Source organism: Triticum urartu, chromosome 6A (genome assembly GCF_056163025.1).
Source record: "Triticum urartu cultivar PI428250 chromosome 6A, HENAU_Tu73, whole genome shotgun sequence".
In the NCBI taxonomy this organism is placed as follows: domain Eukaryota; kingdom Viridiplantae; phylum Streptophyta; class Magnoliopsida; order Poales; family Poaceae; genus Triticum; species Triticum urartu.
In genome coordinates this window covers 436,670,662-436,690,691 of record NC_141878.1, presented here as the reverse complement: position 1 = coordinate 436,690,691, position 20,030 = coordinate 436,670,662, and the positions used below count along the sequence as shown (strand labels likewise).

Below are 20,030 nucleotides of genomic sequence, written 5' to 3'. Positions count from 1 at the left end.
CCATCAAAGAAGGAGCTTTGGCGCATCCGCCATGGCTTGGTGGACCAAGAAGGTGGCTCTGGTGCGGCGGCCGCGCGTTCCTCACCTCCGCCTAGGCCGGAAGTGATCCCGGAGATGAAAGACAAGTGCTTCCGCTGCCTCGAGAAGGGCCACTACAGGCGCGACTGCACCAATCTGGAGGTGTGCATCCGGTGTGGGATGCCTGGCCATGGCTCCCGCGACTGCAAGCGTCCTCGGAGACCCTCGTCACCGGATGAGCTGCGGCGGGAGGCCATCGCCAAGGTGGCCCGTAGATCCTCCCCACGTTCCAGCCCCGACCGTCTCCCTCAGCGGGCTCAGCTCCCTCCGCCGCCTCCGCCCCCTGCCCCTGCCCTACGGCCAGCGGTGTGGCCCCAGCTCGCCCCGCCCCGCCTGCAGGTGGTTGTTGACCCGGAGGAGGGGGCTTCCGAGCTCTGCATAGTCCGGCGCTCGCAATCCACAGAGGATTTGGAGCGCCGGCTGCGCTTCACGATGGTGGCATATGTGGCTCGGGCTCGGCGCCGGCTGCCGGTCCATCAGGTGTACGAGATCCTGGCAGGTCGGCTGGGCATCGATGCAGATCAGCTCTCTGTTCACCCGTACCGACCAGAGGATTTCTTGGTGGTGTTTGCTTCAGCAGAGGTTCGGAACATGGTGGCGGCGTGCCCGTCAGTGGAGTATCAGGGTGACCGGTTGTTCTTCCGGCCATGGAACCGGCAGTCGCAGGCAGTTCATTCAGTGTTGGGAATTAAGGTTTGGATTGAGATAGAAGGAATCCCGCCGCACGCCTGGGAGAGGGAGATTGCTGAAGAGTTGCTTGGTTCGTCGTGCAAGGTGGAGGCCGTGGCGCCGGAGACGAGCTCTCGGGAGGACTTGTCGTCATTCAAGCTCACTGCTTGGACGGCAGACCCGGAGGAAATCCCCACGCTTCGCTGGCTTGCCGTGCCGGAGCCGGGCTCGGAAAGGCCGCCGCACTGCTTCAATACAAGGTGCTAATTCATGTCGAAGCGATGGCTGATTTTAGAGACGCAGGGGAGCCGGTGTTTTTAGGTGATTCCTCAGACAGTGGGCTGAGCGGGATCCCTGATTCGCATGATGGTTTTGGTGGTGGTGATAGCAGTAGTGCCAGGCCACACAACCGCGCATGGCAGTTCGGAGTTCGCGACTCACGCGGTGGTGGTAATGGCAGTGGTGGTGGCCATGCCGCTGGCGGCGGCGGTGGGCAGGGCAGTTCGGTGCGGTCTCGTTCAGATTGGCGTCTACCACCGATGGACCCCACCCACGTCACGGAAGGGAGCCAGCTGGACGGGTGTGGGACAGGCTGACGACCAGGCAGTCGGCTTTGACCGGCTCCACGACCAGACCAGCAGTCGTGCCACGATTGGCGGGAGGTCTCCAATCATTTCAAACGGGATGGGCGCGAATCAGGTGGGGGTTGATCCTGCGGGTGGAATCATTGCACCCTCCAACTCGATTGTGGTGAGAGAGCCACTGCACGTGGCGGGCCCGGAAAAGGTTTTGGAAGCATCAGTGGGCTCGGATGCCCCGCCAACCACGGCGGCCGCTGATGCCGCAACGGTTGTTGCGTTGCTTGGACTAGGGGGCAACGGCTCTGTTGAAGCAATCACGGTGTCCCCGACAGCTGGACCCCAGACTCTGGTTCGGGTGGGGGGCAGCCCCTTATCGATGCAGACCCCAAGGAGGTGGTTGTGTGTGACGCCCCGAGACCGATACTCGAGAAGACTTCCTTATGTTCCGGGTTTCTCCGTGTGTTTTCATTTGTGCCTGCTCTTTTATTTTTTTTGCATTGCATCATGTTATCATATCATCATGTCATAATCTTTTGCATCTCAACTAAATAATTTGTGTGGATCTTCGATCCATTTAAATCGAGGGAAGAGTGACTTCTCTTTATAACATATCCTCCCTATATTAGTGGAGCTATTATAAAATATTCCATTTATTTGGAATTCACCATAACACACGTGCAAAATATTTTCCCATGTCTATTCCTCTTCGAGTTGACCTTCAAACCTTGCCAATATTTCTCATCTCTTCTATCGAGGCTCCTCCTAAATTCTTAACATTTTTGGGCACACCTAAAGTTTAGACTCCATTCAAACTTCTTCGGTGCAAGTTTAATAATCTTGGATTTAACTGCCCCTATTTCGTTGGAACCATTTTTGTTGGGTTGGAAGTATTCTATAAAGCCTTACAAATATGTCCCACCATTTTTATTCTTGATCATGGCCTCTTCTTCTAATTCTTTTAACTCTTTTTTTTCTCTTCTCTGTTAAAGAGAGAGAGAGAGAGAGCAGAGAGCCCAACTGGGCCTCCCTAGGCCACTCTCGCGCCAGCCCACCTAGGCCTCCCGCAGCGAGGCGAGCAGACCTCCCGCGCCGGCCCATAGGCCCAGCCGACCCCACCAGTTCTAACCCTAGCCTCGACCCACATCTCCCTCGAACCCCTCCTCCTCTTTCGTTCATCCCAGCGCCGCCAGGAGAGCATCGCACACACACGCAACCATCGCTCGTTCTTCTCCTCTCGCTCGTCTCCTTTCCCCTCCTTCCACCTAGCGTCCTCACTGCCCGAGCCGCAACCACGACGCCCTACCTCCACCTCCTCGTCTCCACCACCCGATCCGGCCGGCTTCCACCGCCTTTTCCCGTTCCCGGATGGATCTCGCCAGCAGGACCCCGTCCACGACTCTGTTTCTTTCACTACCATCGCCTCCGGGTGCCGCACCGGAGTTCCACCTTGTCGGAGTAGCCTAGCGGACCAGGACACCCCTGCTGCACCTCTGTTTTCTTCCCCTGGTTCCTTTTCTCTTGATTCTCTCTCTCGATCCTCAAATCCCTCCCTCTCTCGTCTCTGTAACAGGAAGCCCCGAGGAGCCGCCCTTGTCCCTGACGCCGGCAAGCTCGCTACTACCCTTATGCGGCAACACTGGTGCGCCCACCTCCGCACACCTACCTCGTGGGACCCCTACCACGGCTCCATCTCCACGCGAAGACCGTCCGCCTCTGCTCATGGTGAAGCTCCTCCTGCAACTCTGCATCACTTGTGCCTCCTCCCTGGGCAGAGAAGCTCTTGTCTGAGCCGTCCCCTTCGGTCAACCCGGTTGCTACCGCCGCTGCCTTAAACTTCCCTGGTGCAGCTCATTTCCAATGAATGGCGGTCTGAGGTTTACCTCCACGCAAAGTACCACGACGCCCGAAGCTCTCGGATCCGTCAAATTCGACTACCACACCGGAGCGCCAAGTACATGGATATGCCAAGTACCCCTTCGAGTTGATAAGACCGGCAAGTTCGAAGACCCCAAGTACCCCTTCGAAACGTGTACTACTACCGACGACTGAGACCCTGGATTCGACAAGTTCCTCACGGTGACCCTGAACGTCCATGGGGCATGCACGACTTCGAACCGTGTACCACGTCGAACATGTACGGCTACACGAGGAACCGCCAAGACCCTGAACGACTACCGCCGCCGAAGTCCGCGAGTACAACTACTTCCATAACACGTCGTGTATGACCACCGTCGCGAGAACGCCTACTTCCTCTACTTGCACCGAACCCGAACCCGAACCCGAATCGTCCCGCTTGCACGCTTCAAAGGAATAACCCCGAGACGCCCGCCCGTGAACGGATGCATGTGTTGAATGAGACGATCGCGTTTGCACGCGCCCGACGTGTTTCTTGCATGTTCCCTGTTGCCATACCGTTGCCTCGTGGGAACCCGGTAGTCGGGATCACCCCACCATCTTTTTGCATGCTCCCGTCATTTTTCCTTTTGCACCGGTATTTCCATGAGCTACCGGAACCGTTATCGTTGCCGTGGCACTCCCTTTCTTTCCACCACGGTGAAAAATGCTTCATAATGCTCTTATCAACTTTTAATAAATATTGCATAAACTTGCACATGTCATTCGCATCATGATAATAACATTTAAATGTTTAAAAATTGTTGTTGCACCAAATTGATGAATGCATATGGGGATTTACCGGAATTATTGTTTGTTGTTCCGACCTCATTTAAACTTGCCTAGTTAGTTTGTTTTCATATGCTTCACCTCTTGCCATGTTAACCAACATTTAAATTTGTTGAGTATCTAACCGAGAGAGAACTAAATATTTGATGTGGTGTGTCGTCAATATGCAACTCGTTGCATATTGAGCTCCACTTAACTTGTAGAGTTGTTTGTGCTCTTTGCCATGCCATGCATATTTAAACCGGACATGCATCATTCTTGGTTGTGCATCATGCCATGTTTATGTGATGGTTGTTTACCATGTTGTTTGCTTCTTTCCGGTGTTGCTTCTTCGGGTTAGTTCCGTTAACGTCGCGTTTGTGAGGATTCGTTCAACTACGTCCGTTTGCCTTCTTCATGGACTCGTTCTTCTTCCTTGCGGGATCTCAGGCAAGATGACCATACCCTCGAAATCACTTCTATCTTTGCTTGCTAGATGCTCGCTCTTTTGCTATGCTGTAACACTCTGGATGTAACTTTCCCAATTTGTACTCCAACTTTTGCCATTTTCGGCGTTAAGTTAATTTATTTTCTCGGGTTCAGGTCTTTGTCTCCGTGTGTTGTTATCATTGTCATGCATCTCATATCATGTCATCATGTGCATTGCATTTGCATACATGTTCGTCTCATGCATTCGAGCATTTTTCCCGTTGTCCGTTTTGCATTCCGGTGCTTCGTTCTCCTCCGGTGGTCATTTCTAGCTTTCTTTCGTGTGTGGAGATTAAACATTTCCGGATTGGACCGAGACTTGCCAAGCGGCCTTGGTTTACTACCGGTAGATTGCCTGTCAAGTTTCGTATCATTTGGACTTCGTTTGATACTCCAACGGTCAATCGAGGGACCGAAAAGGCCTCGTGTGTGTTGCAGCCCAACACCCCTCCAATTTGGCCCAAAACCCACCTAACTCTGCTCCATCATCTAGAGCGTTCGATCACGATCGCGTGGCCGAAAACCGCACCTCATTTGGACTCTCCTAGCTCCCTCCACCTCTATTTAAAGCCCCCTCCTGAAATTTTCGGATCCCCTCTCTTCCTAACCCTAGATCCACCCTCACCGCGCCGGCCGGACAAAATCCCGTCGACGGACATTGTCCGCGCCGCCTCCCCGCCGCCACGTGGCACCTGCGCCGCCGCCCACCGCTCCGGCCCGGGAGGCCCGCCTCCGGCCCCTGCGGCCCATCCGCGGCGCGCCGCCAGGCCCCTCGTCCGCCTCCTCTCGCCCGCGGCCGCCTGCCCGCAACCACGCCGCGCCGCCGCGCCGGCTTTCTGCTCCGCCACCGGAGCCGCCCCGCTGCCAAAGCTCACCGGCGACCGCGACCACCCTCGCCGCCCCGGCCGTCTTCTCCCTCTCCGTCGAGCTCCGGCGTGAACAGTAACTCCGGCCGTCGTTCCTCGATTTCCGTGCCCCGATCTAGATCTGGCGTGAACAGTAACCCTAGAGGTTGATTTTTTTGTCCAAGTCCCGAAATCCCAGATCCATGTGCCCTTCTTCTCAGCCTCGTAACTTTGCATCCGTAGCTCCGATTCATGCATATAGCATATCAAAATGTTCATCTCAGAGAGTAAATCATTTCATTCCATTGCATCATTTTCATTTGAGCTCATCTTGATGCCCGAAATGCTGTTAGAAGAGGGCCACTTGAGTTAATTGTCAGATCTGCTACTCCATATAGGTTTTTGTCATTTTTGCCATGATTAATGTGTGCATGATATGCCCTTGAGTTCTACATATGTTTTGTTAAGGGTTTTGTCATCTTTCCAGAGGTGCAACCCATGTATTTTTGTGATGTGTGTGGTGACTAGTGCAATCTTGCAAAGTGGTGCACTTGGAAATTCTATTTTCAGGGACTTAGCAATTCCACTAAGTCCTTGAGCTGGTTATCTCATGATGCCATATGTTTATATTGTTTCCTAGTGATCCGTGCCTCTTTTGAGGATGATCAGTAAGGATGTTTTGTTAATATTGTAGTCTCTATCCATCCATGTCTTTGTTTGCAATTATGGAGCACCCTAGCTTGAGTCAATCGAGGTCTACTTTTGCTACTTTGTGAATCTGGGCAGATTGTCAACTTGTTTGCAATTTTGCCGATGATGTTGTAGTTGATCCGTGCATGCTATGCTATTGTTCTTGCCATGTCTAGCCTGCATTTTGTTCCTTCTTGATGGATGTATGCTTGTGTTGCCATGACTTGCAACGTAGTGAGTGCATCGAGCTCGTAAACATGCCTACTTGAGTTATATTTCAGCATGTGCCATTTTTCACTAAGTCTGAAAATTGATTATGTTTTTGCTATGTTCACATGCTTGCAATTGTATTTTCTGATCCCTTTTGGCTCAAGGTCACTAAGGGACTTTTGTTAAGCTCTTTGAGTAGCTCCATGCCATGCTTAACTTTGCCATGTTCAGGTCCTGTAGCATGTAGTTTTGTTGCTCCGAAGAGTGCTACCTGATCTGAAATTCCAGACAAGTGTTGATTTCACTAAGTCTGAGATCTGTTTTCCATATGCATTTTTACCATGCTTGTTTGAACCTGTTAATGGATGAATTGGCCGTAGCTCAGTGCTAGAATTTTGTTAAGAATCTTGAATGCATCCCTGCCATGTATTTTTTTGTCATGTTTGGGTGCTGTAGCATGTTCATCTCATTGCATTTAGATGGCTACTCGCTGTAAATCACAGACCGGTGTCAATTTTGAATCGCTTGCCATTTCTAAACCGTAACTCCGATTCCGGCGTTCTTTATATCGTTTTCAAGCGATTTCATCTCATCTTTCCAGTGGCACCCTTGGATTTCCAAGTTGAGGCCAGGTTCATGCATTTCCTGTCATATCTTGCATTTTGCATCCCGCATCGCATTCCGCATAGCATATCATCATTGCATCGTATTGCTTGATCCTTGCACGTGGTTGATTGTATCCTTGTTGCTTGTTTGTCTTGTTTGGGTAGAGCCGGGAGACGAGTTCGCTAACGAGGAGCCCGTTGAGTTTGCTTTCGAGGATCCAGTCAACTCTGACAACTGTGCAGGCAAGATGATCATACCCTCGAAATCACTACTATCTTTGCTATGCTAGTTTGCTCGCTCTTTTGCTATGCCAATGCTACGATGCCTATCATTTGCTTTCAAGCCTCCCAAATTTCCATGTCAAACCTCTAACCCACCTTGTCCTAGCAAACCGTTGATTGGCTATGTTACCGCTTTGCTCAGCCCCTCTTATAGCGTTGTTAGTTGCAGGTGAAGATTGAAGGCCGTTCCTTGTTGGGACATTTATTTACTTGTTGGGATATCATTATATTATCTTGTTATCTTAATGCATCTATATACTTGGTAAAGGGTGGAAGGCTCGGCCTCTCGCCTGGTGTTTTGTTCCACTCTTGCCGCCCTAGTTTCCGTCATATCGGTGTTATGTTCCCGGATTTTGCGTCCCTTACGCGGTTGGGTTATAATGGGAACCCCTTGATAGTTCGCCTCGATTAAAGCTTTTCCAGCAATGCCCAACATTGGTTTTACCATTTGCCACCTAGCCTTTTCTTTCCCTTGGGTTCTGCAGACTCAAGGGTCATCATTATTTTAACCCCCCCGGGCCAGTGCTCCTCTGAGTGTTGGTCCACCTGTCAGCTACCGGTGGCCACCAGGGGCAACTCTGGGCTGGCCTACCCGTACCTAAGACAATCTGAGTGTGCCCTGAGAAAGAGATATGTGCAGCTCCTATCGGGATTTGTCGGCACATTCGGGCGGTGTTGCTGGTCTTGTTTTAACCTGTCGAAGTGTCTTGAGTAACCGAGATACCGAGTCTGATCGGAACGTCTTGGGAGGAGGTCTATTCCTTCGTTGACCGTGAGAGCTTGTCATGGGCTAAGTTGGGACTCCCCTGCAGGGATTTGAACTTTCGAAAGCCGTGCCCGCGGTTATGGGCAGATGGGAATTTGTTAATGTCCGGTTGTAGATAACTTGAACCTTAACTTAATTAAAATGAATCAACTGAGTGTGTTACCGTGATGGCCTCTTCTCGGCGGAGTCCAGGAAGTGGACACGGTGTTGAAGTAATGTTTGCGCAGGTTGATCTCTAGTTTCTTGCTCGCGCTTTGCCTCCTCTTCTCGCTCTCTTGCGAATAAGTTAGCCACCATACTTGCTAGTCGCTTGCTGCAGCTCCACATATTTACCTTGCCATACCTATAAGCTTGAATAGTCTTGATCGCGAGGGTGCGAGATTGCTGAGTCCCTGTGGCTCACAGATTACTATTACACCAAATGCAGGGCCTGATGATTCCGCTCCAGGAGACGCACTTGAGCTCAAGTGGGAGTTCGACGAGGACTCTCAACGTTACTATGTTTCCATTCCTGATGATCAGTAGTGGTGCCCAGTTGGGGGTGATTGGGACCGTGTCGCATGTTGGGTTATCTTTTATTTCAGCGTCGTAGTCGGGCCATGAGTGTTTGGATGATGTAATGTTATTTATGTACTTGATTGATGTGGCGAGTGTAAGCCAACTATGTTCTCTCCCTTTATGATTTACATTACATGGGATGTTGTGAAGATTGCCTTACTTGCGACATATGCCTTCAATGCGATTATGCCTCTAAGTCGTGCCTCGACACGTGGGAGCTATAGTCGCATCGAGGGTGTTACATATGCCTATGCTGCGATACCTACCACTTGCTTTTCATGCCTCCTATATTGTTAAACCAAGCCTCTAACCCACCTTGTCCTAGCACACCGTTGTTTGGCTATGTTACCGCTTTGCTCGGCCCCTCTTATAGCGTTGTTAGTTGCAGGTGAAGATTGAAGTTTGTTCCTTGTTGGAACATGGAGATGTTGTTCCTTGTTGGAACATGTTTACTTGTTGGGATATCACAATATATCTTATTTAATTAATGCATCTATACACTTGGTAAAGGGTGGAAGGCTCGGCCTTATGCCTGGTGTTTTGTTCCACTCTTGCCGCCCTAGTTTCCGTCATATCGGTGTTATGTTCCCGGATTTTGCGTTCCTTACGCGGTTGGGCTATTATGGGAACCCCTTGACAGTTCGCCTTGAGTAAAACTCCTCTAGCAATGCCCAACATTGGTTTTACCATTCGCCACCTAGCCTTTTTCTTTTCCCTTGGGAGTCGCGCTCCTGAGGGTCATCAGTATTTTACCCCCCGGGCCAGTGGTCCTCTGAGTGTTGGTCCAACTGAGCGATGTCCGAGGCTACCAGGGGCAACTCTGGGCTGGCTTACCCGACGTCTTGCTCATCCGGTGTGCCCTGAGAACGAGATATGTGCAGCTCCTATCGGGATTTCTCGGCACATCTGGGTGGTGTTGCTGGTTTATTTTTACCCTGTCGAAATGTCTTGTAGAACCGGGATACCGAGTCTGATCGGAATGTCTCGGGAGGAGGTCTATTCCTTTGTTGACCGTGAGAGCTTGTGATGGGCTAAGTTGGGACACCCCTGCAGGGATTTGAACTTTCGAAAGCCGTGCCCGCGATTATGGGCAGATGGGAATTTGTTAATGTCCGGTTGTAGAAAACCTGAAGTTGATCTTAATTAAAATGCATCAACCGCGTGTGTAACCGTGATGGTCTCCTTTCGGCGGAGTCCGGGAAGTGAACATGGTGTTGGAGTTATGCTTGACGTAGGTTGTACTAGGATCACTTCTTGATCATAATTTCTCGACCGTGCTTTGCCTTCTCTTCTCGCTCTCATTTGCGTATGTTAGCCACCATATATGCTAGTCGCTTGCTGCAGCTCCACCTCATACCTTTACCTTACCCATAAGCTTAAGTAGTCTTGATCGCGAGTGTGCGAGATTGCTGAGTCCCCGTGGTTCACAGATACTTCCAAAACCAGCTTGCAGGTGCCGATGAGTCCGTGCAGATGACGCAACCAAGCTCAGGAGGAGCTCGATGAAGATCTTGTCCTTTGTGTTGTTTTGTTCTAGTTGATCAGTAGTGGAGCCTAGTTGGGGTCGATCGGGGACCTTGTCGCATTTGGGGTTATTCTTTTATTTTGGTTCCGTAGTCGGACCTTGATTGTATTTGGATTTTGTAATGCTTTATTCTTGTATTTATGTGAAGTGGCGATTGTAAGCCAACTATGTATCTCTTTCCCTTATGTATTACATGGGTTGTGTGAAGATTACCTCACTTGCGACATTGCTTTCAATGCGGTTATGCCTCTAAGTCGTGCTTCGACACGTGGGAGATATAGCCGCATCGAGGGCGTTACAAGTTGGTAATCAGAGCCTTCCCCGACCTTAGGAGCCCCACTTCTTGATCGAATTAGCGGACGGGTTGAGTCTAGAAAATGTTTTGAGTCATTTAGGAATTATATATCGGAGAGTTAGGAATTCTTTTTACTCCCCAGTCCCTTCATCGCTCTGGTAAGGCATCCTGACGTAGAGTTTTGACTCTTCTCTTCTCAAATTTCACTAATTTTTTTTAGGATCACGCGGGTATCTTGGAATCGTTCCGATGGTTTTGTGACGAGAACATTGTCTTGGTGCCTCCTGTCAGGGGTTTTGTGGAAGTGTCCCGGGGAGTTGAGCTCCGAGGTGTTGTCATCACAATTTTATCGTTGCAGTTCTGGAATACCTGAGATTAGTTTCGCCGACATCGAAAATCTCTTTTATGCAGTTGTTGGTGAGATAACCTCGACGCCACCCAGTACTGGGGCGGGAGTTCAGGAGTATTGCCATAACTCGTATAACGGATGCTTTTCGAAGGTTGAGGTAGACGATTTCCGAAGTTTTCTCGGTTATGTGTTGAAGGATGGATATAGCTGGATGTAGGATTTGCTAGATTTGGGTGAGATATTATGCTTCCCCTGTATCCCCAACAACTGATTGCATAACCGGAAAGGTTCGGGAGTTTCATAGGTGGGAATTCAAGTAGCTCTTTCCAACAGATGTATGATATGAAATTGGGGTTCGACGTCTAGTGGTCCGCCTATTCATGATTGGTTTTACAGTGGTCTCGTTGTGTCTTAAAGAGTCCTTGGCTATGCCGACTCGGGGACGCTTCGTATGTCATGTGCACTGCCTTGTACATGATGGTGCTGCACGATCGAGCCTGTTTAGGCCCCACCACGAAAACTTCGGACGAAATTTCTATCATATGTTTGTTCTGGCTTATTCTGCAAGCCAATCCTTGTTTTGTTTTGAGTTGGGGTATTCGAGTGTCTTCAAAGTCAAATGTTGATTCCATACTTTTCCTAAGTGGTGTTCTCATACTCCCATGTGAATACTAAACCCTCATGATAATCGAGACTGTCATGTCAATCCTTTTCAACCGGTGTGCTTCTCTTCTGGTGGATCCGACCATTTCAACATCCGCAAGATCATTTATCAGTTATTCTCAACGGTGTTTGTTCCATCCGTCTCCAAGTTGCCTTTGTTTTTCCCACCCACCCACCCTTTTTCTTCAAGGACTTAGATTTCTTAATCGAGTATCCATCTTATGGATGTGAAGCCTCTCCATTCTTTTCCGTCAATATTCTTATCCGGTGATTCTCATGAAGATTCTAATGGAGCTTCAAGTTCATCATTCTTCGTTCTTTTCTTCTTCGATGGTTTCAAGTCAAGCTTTGTTGATCATACCCTTTCCTCATGTCAATGCTTTCTCATGCCGGTGCAATTCTTAATCATTCACTTCTCGCTATTCAATTGTTCCGGAGTGCTGAAGAAATCTTAGAAGGCTCGTTTTTCCATTCAAGATCCGTTCAACTTATTTCGAGGTCGTTATCTCATTCAAGCCGTTAAATTCAACCGATGCATTCTCTCTTTCAAATCCTTCTACGGTGTTTCTTTTGAGTGGGCCCTAACCCACAGGTCTTTTCCCAGGATCTTACCTGACTCTTCTTATTTTCCCGGCGTTACTCTCAAATTCTTTTCGAAGTTTGACGTAAGAATGAGTTATCATCAGTCAAATGCCTTTCTCCAAGATCTTTCAAATTGTTTTCATCATTGGTTCAACTTTTCTATTCTTCTTTATTCCGGAGTGTCTCAACAATTCAGGGTGGTGTTACTCATCGTCTTTTCCAACTTTTGAAGACCGAAGAAGAGTTTCTCCTCAATCTTATCCATTCTCTCAAAGATTCATGATGCTAGCCTTATGCCATCCTCTCATAATTGTTTTCGATCGTGAGAATTCTTTTCACCCATCCGAAGCAATTCAAGAGTCTCCTCAGTTTGATTATCCGGAGTCCATCAATTCAGGGTTATTCATTCTCAGCTTTCAGTTGTCATCCTCCAATCTAACCGGTGCATCATTCAAGTTTTCACTTATCAGTTCGTGATCCCTTCGTTCTCTTGTATCTAAATTCTCTCAAGCATCTTCATTCATTTTCTAATTCTTCCCGATGTTTCTTTATCTTCTCTTCGTTCATTTTCAATTCTTACGGTGGTTTGCTCAAGATTCTATTCCATGGTTATCATATCAACTCACTCGTTGTTTTCCAAATCCTACCGATGGTTCGTCGAAGACCTTCCCAAGTTTTGATATATCTCTTTTAATCCTTTATACGAGAATAAGTAGTATGCCAAATCCATTGATTGTCATCAATTTAATTGGTGAAGGATAAGCATAATGTAATTCTTATTCTTGTTTCATCCAAGTGATTAATTTCCTATTCCGGAGGCTTACCAAATTCCTGATTTCAATTGTTCCATCTTCTCTTTTTCTCGGAGTTCCAACCTTTTTCAATTACATCTCCATGGAGATTCATTTAAATCATTGCAAGGCTTCAACCTTATTCTTTTCATCCACCATTTCGTTTGATCATTCTTTTTTTACCGGAGTTTTCACGAAGGCTCGACATGGCGATTCATCAAGGATTTAATTCCTTCTCAAAGTGTTCATCGAGATTTTTTTCTAAGGAGCTTAAGTTTCTTCATCTTGCAATCCGGAGTGCAATTCTTTTTACCTTATCTTTTGAGGTGGTGTTATGTCATTGTTGACAATTTCCCTTCATGTTTCATGATTCAAAAGTTGTCAGGAATGAGATATTTTAAGCCCATCAATCTCTTCATTGGAGTTATCTTGGGTTATATTTCACCTTAAGCCTTCCCTAATGACTGTTGCTATTAATGGTGCTCATAAATGACCCAAGTTCTTAATTTATCCTACCGGTGAAATAAGTTTTTTTTTCTTGTTCATATCAATCCAATCTATTGTTTCCATTAGTGGCAGAATTTTCACCTCATAATTTCGAGATGTTCTCCATAAGCCCACTACAACCTTGTTCTTTTTGTTGTTGTTTTACCAACAACTCCGTTCGACCCCTCTCCTAAAAGATGCTTTTCAAGCTCATTTGAGTTAGAAGATGTTGTTTTCTCCTCCGTTCTTTTGATTCCATCCCTACATTTGTTCCGGAGGCATTGTGATGTTTCTCACTTCTCCATCATCTCGAATGGTGTTCTTTCCTTTTCTTATCCATTTAACCGGAGTATTGCGCCTCTCTGCTCAACTTCTTTTCATATTATCAAGTTTCATATCAATTTTCAACCGGAGTGTTGCCCGAATTTGTTCTCCCTTCTTCCTCCTTCATAACGAAGTGCTCTCAACTTCGTTTATCTCCGTTGTATCCTTTTCTCGAAATGGTTTAACCTTTCAAGGTTCTTTGGTTTCACTCATTTGTCAAGAAGCAGCTTAGTTTTACCTCTTCCTATTCCTTTTTCCTCCGGTGCCATCCTAGATCTCGGGACGAGATCCTCTCGTAGTGGTGGAGTGTTGTGACGCCCCGAGACCGATGCTCGAGAAGACTTCCTTATGTTCCGGGTTTCTCCGTGTGTTTTCATTTGTGCCTGCTCTTTTATTTTTTTTGCATTGCATCATGTTATCATATCATCATGTCATAATCTTTTGCATCTCAACTAAATAATTTGTGTGGATCTTCGATCCATTTAAATCGAGGGAAGAGTGACTTCTCTTTATAACATATCCTCCCTATATTAGTGGAGCTATTATAAAATATTCCATTTATTTGGAATTCACGATAACACACGTGCAAAATATTTTCCCATGTCTATTCCTCTTCGAGTTGACCTTCAAACCTTGCCAATATTTCTCATCTCTTCTATCGAGGCTCCTCCTAAATTCTTAACATTTTTGGGCACACCTAAAGTTTAGACTCCATTCAAACTTCTTCGGTGCAAGTTTAATAATCTTGGATTTAACTGCCCCTATTTCGTTGGAACCATTTTTGTTGGGTTGGAAGTATTCTATAAAGCCTTACAAATATGTCCCACCATTTTTATTCTTGATCATGGCCTCTTCTTCTAATTCTTTTAACTCTTTTTTTTCTCTTCTCTGTTAAAGAGAGAGAGAGAGAGCAGAGAGCCCAACTGGGCCTCCCTAGGCCACTCTCGCGCTAGCCCACCTAGGCCTCCCGCAGCGAGGCGAGCAGACCTCCCGCGCCGGCCCATAGGCCCAGCCGACCCCCATGAGTTCTAACCCTAGCCTCGACCCACATCTCCCTCGAACCCCTCCTCCTCTTTCGTTCATCCCAGCGCCGCCAGGAGAGCGTCGCACACACACGCAACCATCGCTCGTTCTTCTCCTCTCGCTCATCTCCTTTCCCCTCCTTCCACCTAGCGTCCTCACCGCCCGAGCCGCAACCATGACGCCCTACCTCCACCTCCTCGTCTCCACCACCCGATCCGGCCAGCTTTCACCGCCTTTTCCCGTTCCCAGATGGATCTCGCCAGCAGGACCCCGTCCCCACCTTTTTTTCTTTCACTACCATCGCCTCCGGGTGCCGCACCGGAGTTCCACCTCGTCGGAGTAGCCCAGCGGACCAGGACACCCCTGCTGCACCTCTGTTTTCTTCCCCTGGTTCCTTTTCTCTTGATTCTCTCTCTCGATCCTCAAATCCCTTCCTCTCTCGTCTATGTAACAGGAAGCCCCGAGGAGCCGCCCTCGTCCCTGACGTCGGCAAGCTCGCTACTGCCCTTGTGCGGCAACACTGGTGCACCCACCTCCGCACACCTACCTCGTGGGACCCCTACCCCGGCTCCATCTCCACGCGAAGACCGTCCGCCTCTGCTCATGGTGAAGCTCCTCCTGCAGCTCTGCATCACTTGTGCCTCCTCCCTGGGCAGAGAAGCTCTTGTCTGAGCCGTCCCATTCGGTCAACCCGGTTGCTACCGCCGCTACCTTAAACTTCCCTGGTGCAGCTCATTTCCAATGAATGGCGGTCTGAGGTTTACCTCCACGCAAAGTACCACGACGCCCGGAGCTCTCGGATCCGTCAAGTTCGACTACCACACCGGAACGCCAAGTACATGGATATGCCAAGTACCCCTTCGAGTTGATGAGACCGGCAAGTTCGAAGACCCCAAGTACCCCTTCGAAACGTGTACTACTACCGACGACTGAGACCCTGGATTCGACAAGTTCCTCACGGTGACCCTGAACGTCCACGGGGCATGCACGACTTCGAACCGTGTACCACGTCGAACATGTACGGCTACACGAGGAACCGCCAAGACCCTGAACGACTACCGCCGCCGAAGTCCGCGAGTACAACTACTTCCATAACGCGTCGTGTACGACCACCGTCGCGAGAACGCCTACTTCCTCTACTTGCACCGAACCCGAACCCGAACCCAAACCGTCCCGCTTGCACGCTTCAAAGGTATAACCCCGAGACGACCGCCCGTGAAAGGATGCATGTGTTGAATGAGACGATCGCGTTTGCACGCGCCCGACGTGTTTCTTGCATGTTCCCTGTTGCCATACCGTTGCCTCGTGGGAACCCGGTAGTCGGGATCACCCCACCATCTTTTTGCATGCTCCCGTCATTTTTCCTTTTGCACCGGTATTTCCATGAGCTACCGGAACCATTATCGTTGCCGTGGCACTCCCTTTCTTTCCACCACGGTGAAAAATGCTTCATAATGCTCTTATCAACTTTTAATAAATATTGCATAAACTTGCACATGTCATTCGCATCATGATAATAACATTTAAATGTTTAAAAATTGTTGTTGCACCAAATTGATGAATGTATATGGGGATTTACCGGAATTATTGTTTGTTGTTCCGACCTCATTTAAACTTGCCTAGTTAGTTTGTTTTCATATGCTTCACCTCTTGCCATGTTAACCAACATTTAAATTTGTTGAGTATCTAATCGAGAGAGAACTAAATATTTGATGTGGTGTGTCGTCAATATGCAACTCGTTGCATATTGAGCTCCACTTAACTTGTAGAGTTGTTTGTGCTCTTTGCCATGCCATGCATATTTAAACCAGACATGCATCATTCTTGGTTGTGCATCATGCCATGTTTATGTGATGGTTGTTTACCATGTTGTTTGCTTCTTTCCGGTGTTGCTTCTTCGGGTTAGTTCCGTTAACGTCGCGTTTGTGAGGATTCGTTCGACTACGTCCGTTTGCCTTCTTCACAGACTCGTTCTTCTTCCTTGCGGGATCTCAGGCAAGATGACCATACCCTCGAAATCACTTCTATCTTTTCTTGCTAGATGCTTGCTCTTTTGCTATGCCTATGCTACGATACCTACCACTTGCTTTTCATGCCTCCTATATTGTTAAACCAAGCCTCTAACCCACCTTGTCCTAGCACACCGTTGTTTGGCTATGTTACCGCTTTGCTCGGCCCCTCTTATAGCGTTGTTAGTTGAAGGTGAAGATTGAAGTTTGTTCCTTGTTGGAACATGGAGATGTTGTTCCTTGTTGGAACATGTTTACTTGTTGGGATATCACAATATATCTTATTTAATTAATGCATCTATACACTTGGTAAAGGGTGGAAGGCTCGGCCTTATGCCTGGTGTTTTGTTCCACTCTTGCCGCCCTAGTTTCCGTCATATCGGTGTTATGTTCCTGGATTTTACGTTCCTTACGCGGTTGGGCTATTATGGGAACCCCTTGACAGTTCGCCTTGAGTAAAACTCCTCTAGCAATGCCCAACATTGGTTTTACCATTCGCCACCTAGCCTTTTTCTTTTCCCTTGGGAGTCGCGCTCCTGAGGGTCATCAGTATTTTACCCCCCGGGCTAGTGGTCCTCTGAGTGTTGGTCCAACTGAGCGATGTCCGAGGCTACCAGGGGCAACTCTGGGCTGGCTTACCCGACGTCTTGCTCATCCGGTGTGCCCTGAGAACGAGATATGTGCAGCTCCTATCGGGATTTCTCGGCACATCTGGGTGGTGTTGCTGGTTTATTTTTACCCTGTCGAAATGTCTTGTAGAACCGGGATACCGAGTCTGATCGGAATGTCTCGGGAGGAGGTCTATTCCTTCGTTGATCGTGAGAGCTTGTGATGGGCTAAGTTGGGACACCCCTGCAGGTATTTGGACTTTCGAAAGCCGTGCCTGCGGTTATGGGCAGATGGGAATTTGTTAATGTCCGGTTGTAGAAAACCTGAAGTTGATCTTAATTAAAATGCATCAACCGCGTGTGTAACCGTGATGGTCTCTTTCCGGCGGAGTCCGGGAAGTGAACACGGTGTTGGAGTTATGCTTGACGTAGGTTGTACTAGGATCACTTCTTGATCATAATTTCTCGACCGTGCTTTGCCTTCTCTTCTCGCTCTCATTTGCGTATGTTAGCCACCATATATGCTAGTCGCTTGCTGCAGCTCCACCTCATACCTTTACCTTACCCATAAGCTTAAATAGTCTTGATCGCGAGTGTGCGAGATTGCTGAGTCCCCGTGGCTCACAGATACTTCCAAAACCAGCTTGCAGGTGCCGATGAGTCCGTGCAGATGACGCAACCAAGCTCAGGAGGAGCTCGATGAAGATCTTGTCCTTTGTGTTGTTTTGTTCTAGTTGATCAGTAGTGGAGCCCAGTTGGGGTCGATCGGGGACCTTGTCGCATTTGGGGTTCTTCTTTTATTTTGGTTCCGTAGTCGGACCTTGATTGTATTTGGATTTTGTAATGCTTTATTCTTGTATTTGTGTGAAGTGGCGATTGTAAGCCAACTATGTATCTCTTTCCCTTATGTATTACATGGGTTGTGTGAAGATTACCTCACTTGCGACATTTCTTTCAATGCGGTTATGCCTCTAAGTTGTGCTTCGACACGTGGGAGATATAGCCGCATCGAGGGTGTTACATTGTGGCTGCTGTGGGTGGCCCCCATGGAGACAACGACAAGGCGCCCCGGTCGGGGGATGCAGATGCCACGGGAGGGGCCCCTAAGGAAAGCGACTTGCCACGCCAACTGGAGACATGCACGGATCCCAAGGAAGATGCGCTAGCTCTGGCCTGTGCGCCGGATATTGGTGGGACCCCCGATGGGAGTCATGCATCGGGACGTGATTCTCATGGTTCGGCTGCTTTGGAGACGGCGATCTCTGTGGTTTCAGATGCAAACCCTCCCCTGGATGTGAACACGATGCCCAGAAAGACCAGACCGCTCTGCCGGTAGGGGAGTTGAGTGACTCGACAGCCACATCGGCAGTACATGACATGCATATCACGGCGAGGAACTTGGACGTTGCGAGTGACATGCAACCCATGCAATCATCAGAACAGGGAGGAATGAGGCCACAGGAGGTAGTTGCCTTCGATAAGCTAAAGTGGTTCTGCTCCTGTCTTGTGAAGAAGCTTGCCCCCCCACTACTCAAGGAAGTTCATGCATCTGGACTCAGGCCCGAGGCGGAACCTTTCACACCGTGGCGCACTACACGTGCTACGAAGAGGGCACCCCACAGCAAACAAGGCAAGGCCTCCTGGGCCGAGAATGTTCTCATGAATGCGTTGGGATTGGCACCGCAAGACCTGGAGGTGGACGAGGCTATTGTGGATGAGCTACAATAGCTATTTGACTCCCCCCTTCGCGCACAACATGTTAGGGTGGTTGCTGCGTTGTTTGGAAAGGAGGTTCCATCTGGGATGGAGCTGTGCACTGAGCCTGGACTGTCGGTTGTTGCACACTAGATGGTGTGCTCGGTGCTGGCTGATTCTTCTTCTTTATGGATCTAAACCCTCACATTTTGTGTTGGAATGTTAGGGGCCTTAGCAGCCCGGCTAGGAAAAAGGCTGTTAGAGAATTCGTGACATCGGTGAAAGTAAACCTAGTATGTCTACAAGAGACGAAGCTTGATGTAATCGACCCCTTCATTGTAATGCAATGTATTGGACCATCTTTGGATGGTTTTGCTTATCTACCGGCGCATGAAACACGTGGTGGCATCCTCTTGGCATGGGACAAGACGGTAATGGAGGTGGACAGCATCATGCTTGATGACAACCCCCTTACTGGTCTTGTGCACACTAAGGAGGGAGTGAATTGGTGGCTTACAGTGGTCTATGGCCCCCAAGGAGACGATCTTAAAACTCAATTTCTGGATGAACTTAAGAATAGAAGGGTGGCTTGTCAGGGCCCGTGGATGATTCTTGGAGATTTCAACATGATCCTATGTGCCTCAGAGAAAAACAACACCAATCTCAATCGCTCGATGATGAGAAAGTTTAGGGAGTTTGTGGACGAGCATGAGCTAAAAGAGCTATACATGCATGGTCGAAATTTCACCTAGAGTAACGAAAGGGATGCACCGGTCATGACTAAAATCGATAGAGTCCTGGTGTCGGTTGATTGGGAGCTCCACTTCGCGGACAGCTTGCTGCAAGCTATGTCCACCAATGTCTCGGATCACGCGCCACTGCACTTATCTACTAGTGCACAATTCTGCCCTAAAAAGAGATTCCGGTTCGAGATTTTCTGGACTAAGCTCGATGGCTTCATGGAAGCGATTCAGGAAGCTTGGGTTTGCGATGATTCTATCATGGATCCCTTCAAGAGGCTAGACGCGCTCCTTAGAAACACCGCGGCGTTTCTGCTAGCTTGGGGACAGCGCAAAGTTGGAAACATCAAACTTCAAATGGCTGTGGCTAACTATGTTATCCTTCGACTGGAGAGAGCCGAGGAGTCTAGACTGCTTACCCTCGAGGAATTATGGCTCCGGCGCTCCCTTAAGCTTGCGGTGCTGGGCCTGACGTCCTTGGAGAGAACGATAGCTCGGCAGAGATC

At 48.7% G+C, this 20,030-nt stretch overlaps 1 pseudogene; it reads left to right on the top strand.

Moving 5' to 3' along the window:
• Window positions 1-510: 510 nt before the first annotated feature.
• Window positions 511-19,536, top strand: LOC147965579 (uncharacterized; annotated as a pseudogene).
• The last annotated feature ends 494 nt before the right edge of the window (window positions 19,537-20,030 follow it).